The sequence below is a fragment of the Myotis brandtii genome, unplaced genomic scaffold, assembly GCF_000412655.1.
Source record: "Myotis brandtii unplaced genomic scaffold, ASM41265v1 scaffold17, whole genome shotgun sequence".
In the NCBI taxonomy this organism is placed as follows: domain Eukaryota; kingdom Metazoa; phylum Chordata; class Mammalia; order Chiroptera; family Vespertilionidae; genus Myotis; species Myotis brandtii.
In genome coordinates this window covers 5006811-5013040 of record NW_005356259.1, presented here as the reverse complement: position 1 = coordinate 5013040, position 6230 = coordinate 5006811, and positions in this window count along the sequence as shown.

Genomic DNA, 6230 nt, shown 5'->3' with positions numbered 1-6230 from the left:
GAACATTGAGATGTCAATTAAAAGCTACACCTGCAAATAAGCAAAGCATGGAGCAAAGTCATTAACAGTGAGTCTGCCTCATAGACCCATGCCTGCCAACCAGCTGGCATTATCACTATTATTTTGATGTCGTGGGACGTGCCTTGTGAAATTTTTAATAAGCTCAAAATAACAAAGACAGATGGTGACCTGAACACATTATGGAATGTCAACACAGTTCTGATCCTTTCCACAGGTGGACCAAACATAAGGAAAGGAAGAATATAGCCTGGAGGGAATTGCACAAGCCATGAAACAAAATAGATTTGCACTAGCAGAGTAGTTTTCTTGTCTTTCTTGGAGAAGGCATTTAAGGATCAAAAGAGCAGCAGACCATTCCAGGGAGGCAGAAAGTGTATAAGAAATGAGCAGAGATGGAAAAAAACAACAAACAAACAAACAAACAAACAAAAAACAACACAAAAAACAAACACCAAAAGACAAAAAAGTAATGTTGGCCAGTGTTATGCCCAGATCTCAAGATCCCCAAAGACCACACCAGGTGTCAGCCAGTTCGATGCAATAGCAGAAGGTCCTTTATTGAGCTAGCTAACCCGACTCCCTCCTCCAGCCGACGCAGCGACCGGGAGCAGAGTGCGATGGCGTGAGAAACTCAGGGGTTTAATAGGGGGGTGGAGTGAGGGGAGTGGACTGACTGTGGGCCCTGCCGATTGGCCAGGCGCAAGTCAGGTCTTGTTACACAGGATATGGTCATCTCTATGGCGCGCACGTCCCTTGATTCTCATTGGTTAGTTTAAAATCCCGGGCGTGGCCAGCAGAAGCAGGGGCTTCCGGGAAGAAAGGGGTCTGAGCACGTGGCTCCTACCCCAACATGGAGGATACCGGCAAGATGGAGGGCATAGCCTTCGCCCTTTCAGCCAGGAGTGAGTGAAGAGGCTAAACAAGGTAGCCAGAGAATAGTTTATCGTCTATGTCCACTTGGCCTTCCTACTTGAGACAATGTTACTGCCAACTTAAAAAACTTTTCCATGCCAATGATGACTTGACACTTAAATCTCCAGAAGCATAAGAAAGTAAAATAAAATTCAGCCATTGACATATTTTTTTTTCTTAATAACAGTCAGGAATAGTAATAGTGTGACTAGGTATGATATTTGTTAGTAATTCTTCAAGGTGATTCTGTTCCAATTTTTTGTATTTTACCAGCATTAACAGAGAAACATTCTTCATAGACAATCAAAACAAGATCAAATGCAATCAAATTGGCAATAAAGTAACATTTTTCAAGTCAAGAAAAAGAAGCTTGACATGCAAATGCCATCCAGCAAAGTTGATATTTTGGGTTTTCTTTGCTCTTTTGTCAAATGCAGAAATCAAGATTTTTTTTTAATCACTGAGATTCAATGAATATTTCATTGAAGACTTTAAAAATTGTCTTTGAAAAGGTACAAATAGAAATTTTATCTGGTTAGGATAAACTGAAACTAATTTTCACCTGGTGAAAGATATTCAAAGAAGCATTATCTATAACCCCTGACAGTTGTGAATGGGCCTCTATAAGTACATTGCTTTCTTACGAGAGAAAATAAACATTACAGGTTCCCCAAAAAAGGAATTTAGAGTTAGAAATTAGAATGCAAAGGGAAAATATATATTATAAAGTGATTGATAAAAGTTGTTGGCAAAAGATGGTATATGAATAGTTATTTTACCTTTCTTCTTATAATTGAGCTTTTCTATTTCCTAACTATTCTATTTTGGAATGGAAAATGCAGGGACTTTAGTTTTAGATGCTAGAGCACCAGGGAAAGGCAGCCATGGAAGTAATAAGGCTTTATCCATGAATCTGATGCTTTGCATGAACACTTACTGATCTATCTCTGCTTTGCTCTTCTTCAGCCCTTCCTCCACGGAAGTCAAGTGCCAATCTGATCCTCTAACTCTATTTGCTTAAAACCCTGCCATTACAATATATAGATGATGTATTATAGAATTGTACATTTGAAACTTCAATAGAAAATTCAATAGAAATTTTTAAAAAATTTCTGCCAGGGCCCTAACCGGTTTGGCTGAGTGGATAGAGCAGTGATGGCGAACCTATGACATGCGAACTCATTTTTTTGGTTGATTTTTCTTTGTTAAATAGCATTTAAATATATAGAATAAATATCAGAAATATAAATCTTTGTTTTACTATGGTTGCAAATATCAAAAAATTTCTATATGTGACACGGCACCAGAGTTAAGTTAGGGTTTTTCAAAATGCTGACACGCCGAGCTCAAAAGGTTCGCCATCACTGGGATAGAGTGTCGGCCTGCGGACTGAAGGGTCCCAGGTTTGATTCCGGTCAAGGGCATGTACCTGGGTTGCGGGCACATCCCCAGTAGGGGGTATGCAGGAGGCAGCTGATCGATGTTTCTCTCTCATCAATGTTTCTAACTCTCTATCCCTCTCCCTTCCTCTCTGTAAAAAAAATCAATAAAATATATTTAAAAAAATTCTGCCAGGGCTTCCACTGTGTTTAGGACAAGTTCCATCCCAGACCTCACTCCTGGTCTTAACCTCTCTTCCCACAATCTCTTCTTAGACCTGTACCACACCCACCTTCTCTTACAGCCTCTCAGGGCCTTTATTTCCCATCAAATAGATGCATTGCCCTCCTCTTCACCTAGTTAACTCTGATGCTTTCATCGCATTTCTGAGCTCACTCCACAGAGGTCTTCCCTATTGTCCCTCTAACTAGGCCATGTCCACCCTGTTATGTGATTTTATGACTCCAGGAGGTTTTTCTTCAAATATCTTATCACAATTTGTGTTCTTCATTTGTAAATCTATTCTATTATTGCCTGCACCCTAACAGATAAACTATGAATTCCATGAGGGACAGATCTAGATCTGTTTCTCACCCGTGCTTCTAACAGCCTAGTAGGCATTCAATAGCAGGTGCTGAGTGGATGACTAAATGAAGTTCCTTGAAGGTATGAAACAATAAGTGGCTTATAAAACAAATTATATTTAAGAGAACTAAGATTTTAATGATATAAAAATTACTGAAAGCATCTATAGTAATAAAAGTGTAGTATGCAAATCGACCTAAAGGCCAAACAGCAGAACAACCCTTAGGCCGACCTTCTGGACGACCTTCTGGATGAAGCTGGGGCTGCGAGGGCGGCCAAGGCAGCCAGGGCAGCGAAGGCCTACTCTTGCACGAATTTTATGCATTGGGCCTCTAGTTCCCAAATAAAAGAATATGGTGTTGCTAATGCTGAAACAACCTTTGGAGTCAAACATTCTTCAGAAAGTGAAACATTATTAAGTATTCAGAGGGGGAAAATGCTCCATAGAAAAGAAATGCAACCCCCTGATTTCATTTGAAAATGAATAATTGGACTATTGATTGATAAGTCATAAAAGGGGATTATATTGTATACTTAAATGAAAGGGTTATGAATATTATGTTTATTTAAATGTCACATTCACATAAAAAAAGCCAAAGGGTACAACAAAATGTGTTTGTTTTCTTGTAGATTCAGAAAAGGCATAGGCTTGCAAGGCTAGATTTAGCAAAACACCTCAAAATCACTGGGAAGCTTCTTTAAAACATACATATATGGGATCTCCTGGCATTCCAAATAAGGAAGACTGGGTGGGGCTTGTAAATCTATAGACTGTCAGAAGGGAAGGGGTTAAAGGGCTGGGTTAAAAAGATAAAGGGATCAAGCAAAACATATATACACACACACATACATGACACATAAACTCATAGACACACAGACAATACTATGGTGATTACCAGAGGTAAAGGAAGGTGTGGGGGGAGGTAGAAGGAAGTGAATGGGAGGTAAATGGTGATGGAAGGAGACTCAACTCCGGGTGGTGAACACACAATACAATATTCAGATGATGTATTATATATAGAATTGTATACCTGAATCCTATGTAATTTTATTAACCAGTGTCACCCCGATAAATTTAATAACAAAGAACGTGAACACACAATACAATATTCAGATGATGTATTATATATAGAATTGTATACCTGAATCCTATGTAATTTTATTAACCAATGTCACCCCGATAAATTTAATAACTAAGAATATGAAAGAACAAATTGTAAATGCTGTTCAAAAAAAGAATTAGTCTATTTTGGAAAATCATTTTGCATGGTCATCCATCGCCTAATAATAGATACAATTATTTGATGCTTACTATGTAGCAAGCACCATATAGTATGTGTTAGTTTATGCAATCTTAGCATTAGATACGTGAATAATTGAAGAAATATGTCTGCCAGCCAATGAGGAAACTTACTACAAAGGCTCTGCTTTGGTAGTCCATATGGCACAGATAGCTGTCATATTTTACCTAATAGCTCATGTATTATAGATTCCTGTTGTTCTTTCTCAAATGAGCAAAGAATGAAATGTTAGGTTGTTCAGTGTGAATCAGGACAAACCTGGGCACAGTATTTTCAGGAAAGCCTAGAATATTCCAGAACCAAAGTAACTATATGCTTCTTAGCATTGTCAGCTGAACCATCCTCCCAGCTAAAATTGTCAGGAGTCTATATCTGGATCAGAGACTACATTAGTGTAGAAGAGTCTGCTTTTGACTTAGTTCTATTTTGGAAGAGACTGCATAAGCAGTAACTATGGCTACCACTCCAAGATCAGGATTTACCAGCCAAGAGTTTGTAGTACAAATAATTGATCACTTATTTGTTGTTCCATCCATACCTCATTAGCAGTGTTTGTACTATTTTAGACTGAAAAATATAAATTTATATGTTTATATATTCACATATGCATGCTGTAATGTATTTAATGTAGAAAGAAACTCTTTCTTGTCTATCATAGTGACAGCTGAAGTATATAGAGTGCTTACTATGTGCCAGGCACTGGGCTAAACACTTAATATCCATTTTCTCATTAATCCTTATAACAATGCTATGAAGCATTCTTATTCATAGCATTATTGCTCTATTATAATCCCTATTTTACCAAAGAAGGTAATTAGAGTTAGAGTAAGATGTATATCTAGGGCCCTAACCGGTTTGGCTCAGTGGCTAGAGCGTTGGCCTGTGGACTGAAGGGTCCCACGTTCAATTCTGGTAAAGGGCATGTGCCTTGGTTGCGGGCACATCTCCAGTGGGGGGTGTGCAAGAGGCAGCTGATTGATGTTTCTCTCTCATCAATGTTTCTGGCTCTCTATCTCTCTCCCTTCCTCTCTGTAAAAAATCAATAAAATATATTAAAAAAAAAAGATGTATATCTAGGGTCACTGCCCTAGTCATCAGTGGAGCCAGTCCTGGAGCACAGGTCTTACAGAAACCAAAGCCATTGCCGCATTTCACCATCAAGGCAAACGGCCTTGCCTCAGGCCAGCTTTCAAGTCATTCTAGGTCAGACAACCACCTCCATTCCCTGTTTCTACTGCTGGATATTTTAATTCCCTACCACTTTACCGTTCACCTTCCATATTCCATATACTTGCCCTTCTTCGTGTTTCTCAAACTCGTTGAGTTCATTCTGTACTTTGCCTTTGCTTTCACTGTTCCCCTGCCTGGATCATCCCATCCCCTGATGTTCACTTGTTGGCTGTCTGCTCAAAGCTCATCTCCTCAGAAATACCTTCCCTGACTATCCATTTAAATAAATACCTGCCTGTCCCAGCTCTCCTCACCTTCTATCACGTGATCCTGTTTTATTCCCGGTACTTATCATTTCTTTAAATTATCCTAGGTATTTATTTGTTTCTGAGTTTATTGTTTATCTTTCCTGCTAGAATCCTGAAATCTTATATTTTTTATTTACTATTACATTTTTTTTCTGTAAATGACTAGATGATAGCTTATTTTTCTGGATTTAACCAAAGTGTGCCAAGTGCTAAAGATCCAAAGATGAATAAAACAGAAATGATTTTATCAAGACATTTATAATAATAATAGTTGTAGAGAAAGCCTTTTAAAATCTCAAATCAGTGTTCTGTCTCAGGATAATATAAGGTTGAAATTGATATTTCAACTCTGATTTGTCTTGTAATAAGAGAGAGGTGAATGTTCTCTCTTCAGTAAGCACTAATGTCTCCTTATGTTTGTAGAGCATGGATGATTTGGGTGGTCAAAGTTAAGTCTGGACAATACCTGTAATTCCCTAACCTGTATGCTCTACATCATTTCTGGATTTAACCAAAGCTACCGCCCCCCGGTGGGCGCTGCAGCGATTCAGGG